This window comes from Castor canadensis, unplaced genomic scaffold (assembly GCF_047511655.1).
Source record: "Castor canadensis unplaced genomic scaffold, mCasCan1.hap1v2 HAP1_SCAFFOLD_65, whole genome shotgun sequence".
NCBI lineage: Eukaryota > Metazoa > Chordata > Mammalia > Rodentia > Castoridae > Castor > Castor canadensis.
This window is the reverse complement of record NW_027395331.1, coordinates 257626-271900: the sequence shown is the minus strand read 5'-3', so window position 1 is coordinate 271900 and position 14275 is coordinate 257626. Positions and strand designations below refer to the sequence as shown.

The following is a 14275-nucleotide window of genomic DNA, read 5'->3' as shown; positions in this document are numbered from 1 at the left end:
CAACCCGCTCCTGGCATGTCCTCAACCCACACGGCTCACGGTAAGGTGGCCTGAACTGTGACAATGCACTGTATCTGGCTCCTATATGGTACAAACTCCACATTGCAATCAGTGGTCAAGGAGGGGTCTGGGCGGGAGCTGGTGACCGTCCCCCATGGAGAAGGACCAGCTGCCCCGACCTCTGCCGGCCACACCTGCTGCTCTGTCTGTGCGCAATCCTGGAGCCCCTGGAGCTGGGACTGCGCGGCCGCCTGGTGTCCACCTGCCACTGGGTCAACCCCTCCTGAAGCCCCAGAAGACGCCACCCTGACCCCTTCCAGCCACCCGGGGTCCACCCGTCCCGGCCTCTGCTGGACCCCAAGCTGGGGACCGTGCCACCCCCTGCCCGCACTCACACAGAATCTCAGCTTCTTCTCGGGGGGCGATTTCCTCAGCCAGCCAGAGCACACCACATAGCTGCGATGCATGGCGAGAGCACAGCGGGACACGGTGCCTGGAGAGCAAGGAGCAGAAGTCTGGCGTCCCCCACCCGTGCGCGTGCACGCGCGTTCCCACCCGGGGCGGAACTCCCTCCCATCCCCACAGCCGGATCCCCAGGCCAAGGTGGGAGGAAACAGAGGCCCCCAGCTGCACCCCACAAGATTTTGCGCAAAACAAGTGTAATTATTTTCAATAAAGAAGTAAAAGTTTAGTAATTGGCACACATATAGAAAAGTAGCTTGATAACTTCATCCAAAGTACATAAAAGAAAAAACCATAAATTTTTTTTTTCTTTTACAAAATTCGAAGGGACAAATAACCTTGAATTACTATGGTGCAGAAAATAAGATTGCACAGTGTTCCGTTTTCAAGTGCCTTTGACTGACTTCGGCAACTTTTGCATCCAAACGCCATTCTTGTAATATTTACGGAGAATGATTTAATTTGGTTTTCTGTGTGTGTGTGTTAGCAATTGCATCTAGGTCCTTACATGTTAGGAAACCATCTACCAACAAGCTATTCCCCAATTCCCAATTTTAATTAAAAAATTCTATTCATTTCATACAATATTGGTAGCAGCTAACTTTGTTTAAGATCGGAAGTTACAGTGTTACCAATGTGCTGGCTGGGGTCCTTTTGCTCTGGCCAGATTGGAAAAAGGGGTAGGGGAGGAAAAGCACTTCAGCTCGGCAGTCTGTGGTCTCTGAGTGTCCAAGGCACAGGGCTGGACTGGAAGACCCCCGACTTTCAGCTCCAAGTCCCGAGAGCTAAGAGCCCATTGCTTCAGGCTGTAGATTGCAGGTCTGGGCACTCAGGCGGGAGGTTTATGCCTTAAATTAACTACCAGTAGTTCCAGCGCTTGGAAGCCATTGGGATCCTTGGGTTCCAAAGGCAGTGGCAGAAGACAGCAGCCAGCAGCTACAGGCGGCACCTTATACAGAATAGGTGGAAAAGCTACGGGAACCCAGAAAAATTCCTCTAGGAAGCAGACCCAGTAACAGTTGATGTTGCAAAAGAGCTGTGCACTCAAGGTTGCACAAAATGTTTCAAATCACTGGGAAAAACATCCTGCTTTCCTGGAGACTACCCCTTAGGTTAAAGGGTGGTGTGTGTAAGTATAAGGGACAAAAGGTAAGAGGGGCATAAATGGGAGATGTTGGTGCCCTTGATGGTGATAAGGTAAATCTATCTCTCCAGTATGTGCTCACTATGTTGGCAATTAGCCAGTGAGCATAGCATCCCTTCAAGCACCTAATTAGCATGTATGTTGAGCCACCCCCAGAACTCGGTCTATAAAAACCCCTAGACCTGCCCTTCCCATGGGACATTTGCTTTTTTTCCTTAATACCCTTTCAATTTTAGCTTGGCCTTCAGCTAGCTGTGTGACAGAAAGAACACAGAATTCAGACATTCCCTCTGGCTAAAACCCTGTGACATTTAAGCCAGCAGTTGGGGCAAAGGCTTTTGGTCCTGCACAAATCTCCCTTATCATCAGTGTGACAGCTCTCATACAGACCACAGGTGCGGGGACCATCAGCCCTGCAGTAAGAAGTGTTAGAGTTCTGGAGTTTTTAACACATTAGTCCTTAGGCTATTGGCAGCTCTCTGAACCTCTTGCACTGGCCAGGGACCACAGTTGTCCATCTTCATCTCTTCACAGCCCTTTTTGTCTCTGTGGCCTCTGCTTCACTTGTTGTTTATTTCTCCTTTCTGATTTCTTTTCCTTTCCTTTTCCTTTTGCCATGGTGCAGTTACACCCGGGCCCTGTGCATGCCAAGTGGACCCTCTACCATCCCCAGATGAAGGCATCTGCTTGCTAAGGCCTTTTATTTGTGATATCTGTGTCCTTTCCAAGTTTTGTTTTCCTACTTTCATTTTAGTTCATTTAAAATGCCAGGTTACACAGTGTCTCTGTGTGTAGCAGGTATTTTGGATGCGTCTTTACTTCTGTCATCCTCATTTGTTTTCGCATAATAATGTTTTATAGTTTTTCTTTTTACTAGACTACTAACCCGTTCTGGGACAGGGATGTTGCTCATTGGATGTAGCATGTGAGAGTTCCTGGGTCCAATTCCAAACCCAAAAATAAGAAGAAATCTTTCTGTTGGGGGGCAAGCTGTTTCCCTGTTTAGGGCTGGGTTGGAGCAAGGTATCTTTGTCTAGAGTCCCTGTTTGACTCTCTTTTTCTCTTGACATCATAAGGGGCTCAAACACAATCTGACTCTTGGTGCTGAGTCTCCTCAGGATCTTCATTTCTGCCTCTAACCCTGTATTTCCTGAAGTTCAACACGCCTGTTTTTTTTCTTGTGTTTCTCTCACATTTACATGGTGTATTTTGTTGTGAAAGTCTTTTCTGCAATAGGCCTCCTCTGGATCCTCCCCTCTTTCTAGCTAAACCTTCTGTGTCCTATCCTAATTAATAATTAATGACACTCTTGCCTTATGGCACTACTGGTCACAGTCCACAAAACTCCTAGCCTGCCTTCCATGTGAGACTGGGGGAGAAGGAATACACTCTTCAAAGTGAGTTTCCTCTTGTCGCCCCAGGTCCCACCTCTCCAGGTAGGAGACATTCATGTGGTAGGATCAGAAATCTCCATAGTCAGGAAACCATTTTAGGCCAGAGACCCCAGACTAGAGGCCGCTCCCTGGAGAGGGCAAGCCTCCCCGTGACAGGACAAATCCCAGTGGCTGATGATTTCCACAGGAGAGCCAGAAATTGAGTCCTGGATGGGTGGCATGTTTGTTTTCTTTCTTTATGACTTGTTTGTGGGAAGGATATGGAGATCCTTACTGATATCAAAGGGTTAATTAATAACATCTCAGTTCACAGCCTTTCTATACATAACTGGGTCCCGTAAGACACCTTACTATCTTTACATATTCCCTGTTTTCCCAATTCAATTGCCTTTTCTTTCCTCATCCCCCAGTTATGCTGTGCTTTATGAGAGTCTTTTATTGCTGTGTGTTTGCAAAATGTGGATTGTTCTGGAAGCTGTTAAAGATGCAGAGTGTCAGAGTCCACCTTACTCCATAATTTTACCTTTCATCTTTCAAAGAACTAGTATCACACTCTTGATCCTTACAAGGTGCTTTATTTCATGCTTATTAAAGTTTAAAACAAACTTGATACACAAAACTACCTCAGTGCTTCTTTAACCATTTGCGTTTATGTTTGAGACACAGTCATGCTCTGTAGCCCAGCCTGGCCTCTAACTCACAGTCTTCCTGCCTCAGCCTCCTGATTGCAGGCATTACAGACGTGTACCTCACATCCCACCTGTTAACCATTTCTGTTATGAAAATTCAAACACAGGTCGGCGTTGAAAGAACACTACCAGTGGCCATCACCCAGAACTTGCTACTGGCATTTTACTACAATTGCTTTATCCCAGTGTCCATGTTTTCATCCCCTATGCGACCACGAGTGCGTCTTATTTTTGGTATATTTCATGATATCTTTTAGAAGTCAGCAAATGCTGCCTTTAAACACTTCAGCTTGTCACTATGTATAGCGCTAACTGTGTTCAGTGTTTGTTAGCAGTTTTGTTTGTTTGTTTGTTTTGTGATACTCACGTTTGAATTGGGGCTGTGTTCTTGCTAGGCAAGCGCTCTGCCACTTGAGCTATGTCCCTGGCCCGGCCCCTTGAGTTTTTTTCTTTCTTTTTGGCTTGATTTTTCTGTTCATGCTTTTCCTTTCTTCCTTCCTTCCGTCCCCCTGCCTTCCTTAGCTTCCTTGCTTGCTTCCTTCCTTCCTTCATTGTACCTGTGGGGCGAGTGCTTTACTGCTAAGCTATCCAGCCCATCAATGCTCCTTTCTTTGTTTTTTTTGAGGCTCCGGGGCTTAGACTCAGGACCGCACCTTGAGTCACTCCACCAGCCCTTTTTTTGTAATGGGTTTTTTGCAGATGGGGTCTCAGGAACTATTTACCCAGGCTGGCTTCAAACTGCCTGAGTAGCCAGGATTACAGGTGTGAGCCACTGGTGCCTGGCCAATTTGATAACTTTTTTCTTATCCTAAACTCATGAAGATAATTCCTTTCCTTACTTTATTAGCAGTAGGTTTGTCATGCATTTGGGATGGAGTTCATGTTTGTGAGCAGTTCCAGGTGCTCATATACTCGTTTTGGGTTCGCAAGTCTTTAGTCTGTTCTGCTGATTTGCTTTTCTGTACTGAGGCAGCAGTATCTTATTTACATCTTCTGTGCAGTTGCTGTCATTTTGAGTGACGATGAGTGCCATCAACAGTTGTGTATGGGTTTTTGTGTGGATGGACTTTTCAAATAAACTGTTTTAACACCTATGGGCATGAGTACTGGATTGTGTGGTGAGCCTAATTTGGCTTTGTAAAGACTCTTCCAAAGTTGCTGTATCACTTTGTGTTCCCACCAGCGATGGGTGAGAGTCCTTGTTGCTCTACATCCTTGCCGGTGTTTGGTGTTTTATTTTACTGTCCTGATAGGTGTGTAATATTATTTCATTGTGCTTTTCAATCACATTTCTGTAACTGCTAGCACTGTTGAGCATCTACTTATGTGTGGTGTTGCTCTTGGCATGTTTTTGGTGAAGTGTGTTTGCAGAGACTTCACCATTTTTTAAACTGGTTGTTTCATTGTAATTGAGTAATTGGATTGAAATCCCTCATCAGAAAAATGATTTGTAAATATATTCGCCCATTCTATGACTTGTCTTTTCATTCTCACACAGTTTGCTATTGTTTTTCATATAGTAAAATAGTTTACTTTTGATAAGGTCCATTTTCTCAATTTTAATTTTTATAAATGGATTGTGCTTTGGGTATCTTATCTAAAATCTCAACACCCAAACAAGAGCACACAGATTTTTTCTAGATTTTCTAGGACTCTTATAGTTTTAATTTTTACACCAAAGTCTTTGATCCATTTGCATTAGTTTTTATATAGGGGATGAGGTGTATGCTGAATTTAATTTTTTGTGTTTAGATTTTCAAGTGTTTGTTGTTCCAGTACCATTTTATTAAAAACATACCTTTTTCATTGGCTTGTCTTTGTAACATCTCAGGAGAAATGGGTTTTTGGGGGGAGTTTGTTTCTAGGTCCACTATTCTGTTCATTAATCTGTGTGTTTAACTTTTCACCAGAGCCACAGTGTTTTGCTCATATAGTAAGTCTTAAAACTGGTAATGGGGTTTTCCTTCATTTGATTTTTGTTAGAACTATTTATCGTCTATACAAATTTTGAAATTTCTTTTAGAAACTTTACAGTAGTTTTCTTTAGAAACTTTTTGAGTGGTGCGCTGGTGGTTCACACCTATAATCCTAGCAATTTGGGAGACTGAGAATGGGAGGATTATGGTTTGAGGCTATTTCAGACAAATGGTTTGAGAAACCAGAGCAAAATGGACTAGAGGTGAGGCTGAGGCCATAGAGCACTTGCTGTGCAATTATGAAGCCCATAATTCAAACCCCAGTCCAACCTCCCCCCCCAGAAAAAACCACACGAAAGCTGTTCACGTTTCTTTGCCTTTCTTTATAAATTTAAGAAGAGTTTGTAAACTGTTGATAAGAACGCCTCCATGCTCACATATTGGTTAGATTTGCATTGAATCTATAGATCAAATTGGAGAGTATTTACATCTTAACGCTACTGAATTTTCCAACTCATAGACACAGTGGACCCCTCATTGTTTACATTCTATTTTATTTTTTAATTATTATTATTTTTTCATTTTCAGGAACAGGCACTTTCTATGTCTAGTTTGTAACTCATGGTCTCAAACCATCCTCAAGCTTCAGCCTACCAAGTAGCTGGAACTACAGGTATGCTCCACTGGGCCTGTCTTCTTTGAACTTTTCAAAAACCAGTGTTTGTATTTTTAAGCATAAAGATTGTGCACATAATTTTTTGTCATGACCCTGGTGTTTGAACTTAGGGCTTCACGTTTGTTAGGCAGGTGCTCTACCATTTGTGCCACTCTGCCAGACTATTTTGCTTGTGTACATTTTGAGACACAGTCTCATGAACTCTATTTGCTCTGGCTGGCTTTGAACCACAATCCTCCTGATTTCTGCCTCATGAGTACCTAGGATTTTAGGTGTGCACCGCTGGCACCTGGTTAGCTGCACCTCTTTGCATTTCTGCCAATGATGAATGAAAGTCCCTGTGGCTTCCACATCTCTAGCTTTGACTCCCAGTTGCATTTGCATGTGTATCTTTGCCTCCCAAAGTAATGCTGGATGATTCTTGAGAGCAGAGCCAGGTTTCATTAATTTGCATGTTACCTACACCTAGCTAGATACCTGGCAGCTATAAGTCAGAAACTGCTGCAGCTGGAGGGTGACCATTTGTCCCTGTCTGACTTGAGCTCTGGAGTCCCTGTGTCCAGGGACACTGTGCGAATGGTCCTTAGGATAGCCTGCAACTGTAAAGAAAAGCTACCCTGTTCTCACGTGTGAATGAAAACATGGCTGATTTGATTCACCTTGAGGGATGTTTTCAATATAGTTTTTGTTTTCTCCCAAAGTGGAATGTAAACACACATGCTAACCAGCTTGTTGTTTTCCAAAAACTCAGTAAGCTGAATTGTGATTGGGTGAATGTCTTCTATTTCAGGGACCACTGTCATCCATGGACTAGTGTGTGGATTTTATGTGGGAGGTGTGGTGGCCATTTGACCCTGCACAGAAGACCTTGTAAGCGGTGGGATGATGGCAACAACAGACACCTGGTGTCCCTGTGTGGGTGCTCCTCCACTATGGAGGAGTGTGTACAATCCTCAGGCCTCCCCACAATTGATGAAAGCTTGGGTTCTTCTGTAAAATACTTAGTAATGTTAGACTTTCACACTTCAAGGTCAGATTTTCTTAGTCGCCCACTTGCATGGGACACCAGCATGTGCAGGTCAAATAGTCTTTGCTTTGCCAAAGTGCAGCTACATCACACCATCTGTGAAGCAAATCTTTCCCAGTCCCTGAATCCCAAGCAGTTTTGGTGTAGGTTGTCTATGGCTGTGTGTTCAGCAGGTATCAAACTCCAAACCTGTCTTCAATCTGGAACAAGGAGAAGAACGGTGAATGGTGCAGGCCCAAACCCCACACAGGGCCCTGAGGTGAGTGGTGGAGATGCCTAGATCCTTTCCCTCATTCAGAGGTGATGGATTCTGATGTGATGTGCCCTCTCACTGGTACTGTTTTTCTCCCATTTATGGCCCTGTTCTCCCACGATCTCTTAGTCCCTGTCTCTCCCTGGCCCTGTGTTTTCCTTCAGACTTCTAATAGTGGGCCCAATATGCTTTCATACTGCACTGTGATAGTGAGTTGTGACTGGTGAAGTTGAAATGGATGGTGTTAAGAAGGTGTGTAAAGGGAATTTTCCCTAGAAAAGAAGCAGACACCTGAGGAAAGCCACCTTGTGCTTTTTACCCTTTCCTGTTTTTATTGCAACAGGAATGGTGTTTGTAGACACACTAGCATCTCAGGACCTCCTGTAGTGGATCGGGCTGGTGGCCTTGCTGGTCAGAAGAATTCCAACAAGAGCCTCACGAATTCCACGTGGACAGTCATTATGAGGCCCTGGTATCAAGTACTTTGTCTAGAACTGTGGTGCCAAGGCCTCTTCGTCTACACCCAGCAGTCCCACAAATGGTGGAAAGGGACAGAGCGTGACGATACTTGGAAAGCAGAAGTGAGGATCCACTGCTGTACACCTGGTGTTGTCATTTTACACTCCTTACTTGGCCATGAATTAGGAATTCCAATGTTGAAGATGAGGAAACTGGAGACACAGTTAAGTCTGTGGCCCAAGATTCCAAAGGAAGGGGCAGGACCTGAATTTGGACCCAAACCTGACTGACAACAAAGCCTACACCTGTGGTTTGCTGCAACACTGTCTGGATCTCTGATTTGTGAATCAGGGAGCATTTTCAGTTTTGAGGCTGAGGTCGGTGGCCTTGACTGGCTCATCCTCTCTGCTGGGACTCATTTCGTGTGTGAGTAGTTGGACCATGAATCTTCACAGAGGAAGGTATCAGGTTTCTTCAGGAAATGGGTCCTGAAGAACCTCAAGGTCTGAACTAGGCAACTGCTTGCAACCCCAGTTACTAAGGAGGCCAGAGCAGGAGGATCCCGGTTTGAAAGATGCCTGGACAACATAGCAAGTCCCATCTCAACAAATAAAATCAAAACCAACCAAAAAACAATGGGGTCAACCCTCTGCTGTGATGCCCAGTGACTCCCAGACCACGAGGCTGAGCCACGTTGTCAAGAAAGCACAGGCCACAGGAATGAGGGCCCCGGTCTGTCCTGTCCTGGCCAGTGTTAGCCATGAGTCTAGCTCTTGCAGCTGTGACGAGGTACTTGCCCACGTCTACATCTGTGTTTGACTGGCTCAAGTGAGGTTATGTATGAAAATGTCTTCGTGGACATCATGAGGTGATGTATTAACACGACCACGTCTCTGTTTGCAACAATTTTCCTAACACAGATTAGGTATTTCTAAATTAATTAAGGACCATGATTCGTGGTATTCTGACTGTGGAGCAAGTGGGAACCAGCTCCGGCAAGGCCGACTGTTTGCACACACGATGGGAGCGACAGGTGACGGGGATACACACAGGTTCTCACCTGTAGAGAGCTGGTGGGGTTAGGAAAATCCAGGCCATTGTCATAGAGCTGAGTCCTTACTCCAGAACTTTGTGATGATGGAAGGGTTTCTCTGTGATGGGCACCTGAGCACATGGGATGTGACTGACACATCCAAGGAGCTGGACTTTAAATTTCCCTTAGTTCTAACTAATTTAAATCTGAATAGCTCATGTGGATAGTAGCTTCCAGAAGGAATGGCACAGCTCCACAGAAAAAGTGAGATGTGGATTTGTTCAGTGATGTTAAGGCTTTTACCTAAACTCACAAGAGCAGCAAACTAGTTGAGTTTGTCTTTACACTTACGAAACTCCAGCCTCTGATGCCTTCCCATGATTTCTATCACTTTGCTTTTTTGTGGTGGTGGGGATAGATCCCAGAGCCTTGTGTATTCTAAGCAAGTGCTCTACCACTAAGCCACATGCCCAGCCTCAGTTTATTTCAGGCAAAATCTTGCTATGCTGCCTAGGGTGTATTCTAACTCGTGACCTTCTGCCTCAGCCTTCAGAATGAGTGCTGGGATTACAGATGTGTCCTACCATGTTCGCCTTCCTCATCCATGATTCTGGATGATAGGAAGTTTCTCTGGGACCCAATGGTCATTGTTAGTGAGACAGACACCATTAGCTGTGGTTACATCAGTAAAAAAAAAGGTGTTTTTTGTGTACTGAATGCAAGACTTTTAATTTATTGTCTTTTGAATTACAAAGCAGAGGCTAAGATGCATATCCCTGAGCCAGGTCACCAGATGGTGCTCAGTGCAGGCCTCTCTCTCCCTCTCCCACTCTGATGGAAACGGACGTAATTCCCAGACCCTATGGTGAACCAGGTGCCACGCATGTTGGACACAGGTGGATCAACCATGAACAAGGTGGGCCGGCCATGGCATGACTGGGCTGAGGGATTCCGTTCCTGAAGATGGGGCTGAGTGGCGATGGTGAGCCCAGCTGGAGAAGAGCTGGGCCCTGGACTGGCTGAGGACACATTTCTCAGGGAGCCTGTAATAAAAGAAGAGAGGTGTTTTTATCTTAAATTGGGTTGTCAGACAAAAGCAAATGCTAAGTGCAGGGGAAGCAATGACCACACCTTTCTCTCCTCCCACATACATGCTACCACTCTCTGCTCCCAGGGAGAGGTGAGACCCTGGCCATCTCAGCTGGACAGGGTCTGTTCCTTGCCCTGCTGCCCCTGGAGCAGCTTGCAGGGGTGTCACTCCCACTCCAGAAGTCAATCCCATTTCTTGTAAGTTCACCCACTGGAGCTGTGAGTACCATTTCCCTTCTGTTAAAGTCTCATCAGCAAACACTTGGTTCAGGCTCTACATGTGAAACAGGCTCCATCTGCCTGATATTCCCACTCCCCAGGGATAGTGAAGCGCTGACCAGGCTCCACTGCACGTGTCACTGGCTCCTCCTGCCTGACATTCCAAGTCCCCAGTTATGCTTGCTCATGCACCCGACAAAAGGACCACTGAAATAAACTGCACACACGCAACAAAAAATCTTGCTGCTTTACTCAGAATTGCTTTCCCATCATGAGTACATCCCTGGGTCCCTTGGGAACAGAACTCTGTCAGGAGGTAGCTGTTTCCTCTAGGCTGAAGTCAACATGCAGACGCAGTTTCCCTTCTAGTGTACTCTTAATCCTGCAGGATTCAGACTACACACTTTTGTATGGAATATGGAAAGAATTGGAGGGTGGCAAAAGAAATAAAAATCTGGCAATGGCAAGAGAGAAAAAAAAAATAACAGCTGTGCAAGGAATCATATGCCTGTCCTTCTATTTCTACATGCTGCTTTTCCTCATCCCCCAACTCCCAGAAGTGACCAGGAGACCGAGCTTAAGCCGTCCCAAGGCTTTGTAGCCATCGTCCACATTTTAAGAAAGCTGTTGGGGAAAGGGTTCTGGAGGGTGATATAGTGTAAATACCGTGTACACGCGTGTAAATGCAAAAATGACACCTGTTCAAACTATTCCAGGAAAGGGGGGTAAAGGAGAATGGTGGAGGAGGTGAGTTCAAGGATGATACATTCGATATATTGTAAGAACTTTTGTAAATCCCACAATGTACTCCCACCCAGCCCAACAATAAAAAAAGAAAAGAAAGCTGCTTGATTAAAACAAAACTTATTAGGTGACCAGATTCCCCTTTCAATGGGAAGAAAAGCGGTTGCCATCATCAGAAAGAGTTCCCAAAGAACCAACTCTCTCTTAAGACAACTCATATCCTTGCTTGGCAATTAGACCAACAGACAGCCTATAAAACAACTCCTCAGAAAAGGAAGCCAGGGTCTTAAGGGAACATATCCTCTAATAGACCAAGAACTTGATAAAATATTCAGTTGATTACTTCCTACTGAGGATCTTCCTGACCACGTAACACTCCCAAATCCTCCTTCCATCACTAAGTTTGAGGAGCCCAAGCCAGCGTCTCCGACCCTGGTGATGCCTGCTGCAGACGCCCCATGAGTATGGCTGCACATCAGCGCCTCCACCAGGTGGGGACATCTGCACCCCGGAGGCTTGCTGTTCACCTTTCCGTCCTCATCGGTTATGACAGGGATGGCACAAAGTGCTCAATAAACATAGACTGACAGAACGTGTGAATGAATAACCTGAGAAGGAGCAAATGAATCTTCCCACCAATGAAAGCAAGCCCAGAAAATGTGGATTCCACACTTTCGTTGTGCTTAACCCCTACTCAGTAAGAGCAAGGACTCAACAACATCCTCACATATGTGAGTGCTCGAAAAGGCATTTGCACCAAGGGTAACATTTGCTGTAGCCGAAGAATGAATTTGTATTTATGTGAATACCTCTGACCAATTCAGTTAAAAGCAACTGGCTTTCTGGCAACTTTCCTCCTGGCCAGACCTATTTCCTAAAAGATGAGATATTTCCTGGGGACATTTGTAACATTTAAAAAGGCACAGAGACTGGTGGGCTGGTGGCGTTGTTCTGCACAAGTTTAATTCCCATCTTCTTTTCCTTTTACCAATGAGCATGAATTATTTTTCATTAGAAACAAAATAAAGAGGAGCAACAAACACATGAAGCCCCTAAGTGCCAAATTTTTGAGTTAAACAGAAGCAAAGATTAAACCAAACAACTTTAGAGGAGATGGGCTCATTGTCCTTCTCTAAGGAAGACAAAATCACAGAGCTTAAAGTGGGATGCCAGGCCAGGCAGTGTGGTTACACGATTTGCAGGGCCTGGAGTATGAGGGAAGTGGGTCCCTGTTCAACTGTTCACAGAATTGGCATCACAGAGCTGAAGCCAGTGTGGCCCTCTGTGCGTGACATGCTTGAGACCGGCTGGCCTCGCATCCCTGCCAGAAGCTGCTCCAAAGTCCAGGGGCTCCCAAACATGGCTGGTCCTAGAAACATCTGAGGAAATTCTGTATTAAAAAAACTAAGATAAAAATTCATCTACTGTAAAGGTCACCATTTTAAAGTGCAATAGTCAGTGGTTTTTAGTCTATTCACACAGGTGTACAACAGTTATCACTATCTCAGTCTAGAACATTTCTCCCCTTCAAAGAGAAATCCTGTCATCAGTAGCAGTCATCCCACTCCCCAGCCCACTGTCATTCCACTTTCTGTCTCTATGGATTTCCTAATCTGAACATGGCTCACGAAAACCCAAAGCTAAGGTACTGCTTCCTTCTCTCACCTGCCCTCCTCCCTCACAAATGGATTAAACAACCACAGTACTCACAAAGGATCTCAAAAAACAGAAGAGGAGGATAAAATTCACTAGTCACTTCAATGCCTTTAAAATGCCAAAAATTAAGGGACTGTTGGTAGAGGATAACTGCAGGATGGGTTGGAAAAAGTGGGATGGACAGACAGAGATGGAGCACTGGCCAGCACAAAAGAGCTGAATTTCAGAGGACTACCACTGGTTTCCTACTGGAGCATAATTAGGGCCAGGGATCCCTCTACTATTTACCAACCCCATCTTCCTTTTACCCTTTGACAACTCTGCTGAGGACGAAGGCTGGGCCACAGCTGCTCTCCCCACCTCAGCCCTCTGGGGTCTGCCTACCTGTGCTCGCCACGTCCTCTGTGAAGCCACAGATCTGGCAGATGCTCTGCACCCACTTATTCATATCTTCCCTTGTCTCGGCCACCAGGTAAAAGGTGCGCTCTGCGGTCTGGACGTGAAACACAAAACCATCTGGCAGCCTCTTCTTAGGGAGCGTGGCACCTTCATCCACTCGCTCACACAGGCTCAGGCTGATACTCCGCAGGGGCTTCTTGGAGTGGTCGTTCTTGAAGTATTCCAGAACATCTGGGTCACCGCTCGTCTGGCCACGCCGCAGGATAAACCAGCGTTTCCTCCAGGCCTAGATCCCATCAGGAAGACATAATGGAGGTCAGATTCTCTAGTTATTTCAAAGCTTTGAAAGGCTGCTAAGTTAAGGATAGAGGCTGCTCATGGTCTCCATCTCCCTTTGAGATGTCCCTAGTGTGAGAAATGGAGGACAATTTCAGAATGTACATTAGCACAGCATCGCTGGCAAAAGGTCTCATTTTGTAAAATAAGAGGTGGCACCCCACACTTCAGGTCAGGACATTGACTGAAGACCCAGCACCTCACAGCAACCATCTACTCAGGCGGGAATAGAGATCCATGTACACTGTACTTTCAGGCACGGTAGATCTTCCCACACTATGGGGTCTCAGTCTACAGCTAGGGACATCCCTTCCCTCAAACATGTAGAGACGAAAAAATGTCACACAATGAGAATGAAAAACTCCTGTTTCCCTTCTTTTAGTACAATGCACTTTATGCCAATTCATGATTCTTTGGAAGAATCATGGAGAAGCCCCTCTGAAACCTCACCATGTTTTCCCTGTCTGTTTCACTGCTGTGTCCCTTGTACTTACAGCAGTTCCTCATACATAGTAAATGTCACACAATGAGAATGAAAAACTCCTGTTTCCCTTCTTTTAGTACAATGCACAAAAAACATGACAACCATAAACAAAGCACACTTAAGGTATAACATACAATTCTATTAAATGTAAATTGTCTAAACACACCAATTACACAGAAGATGGCAGAGTGGATTTAAATCAGGACTCAACAATCTGCTGTCTATATGAAATGTCTAACTCAACAATGCAGATAGGTTGAAAGCAACAGATGGAAAATGATGTATCCTGTGAACA

At 45.2% G+C, this 14275-nt stretch overlaps 1 long non-coding RNA gene across 2 annotated transcripts; it reads left to right on the top strand.

Moving 5' to 3' along the window:
- The first annotated feature begins 2943 nt into the window (after positions 1–2943).
- Positions 2944–12248, top strand: LOC141420226 (uncharacterized). Of its 2 annotated transcripts, none has more exons than XR_012444872.1 (4): positions 2944–3042; positions 6194–6278; positions 7072–7567; positions 7905–12248. It is a non-coding gene; the product is annotated as an uncharacterized lncRNA (long non-coding RNA). The 2 variants fall into 2 exon arrangements; XR_012444871.1 differs by having other exon boundaries at positions 2958–3003.
- Positions 12249–14275: the final 2027 nt, after the last annotated feature.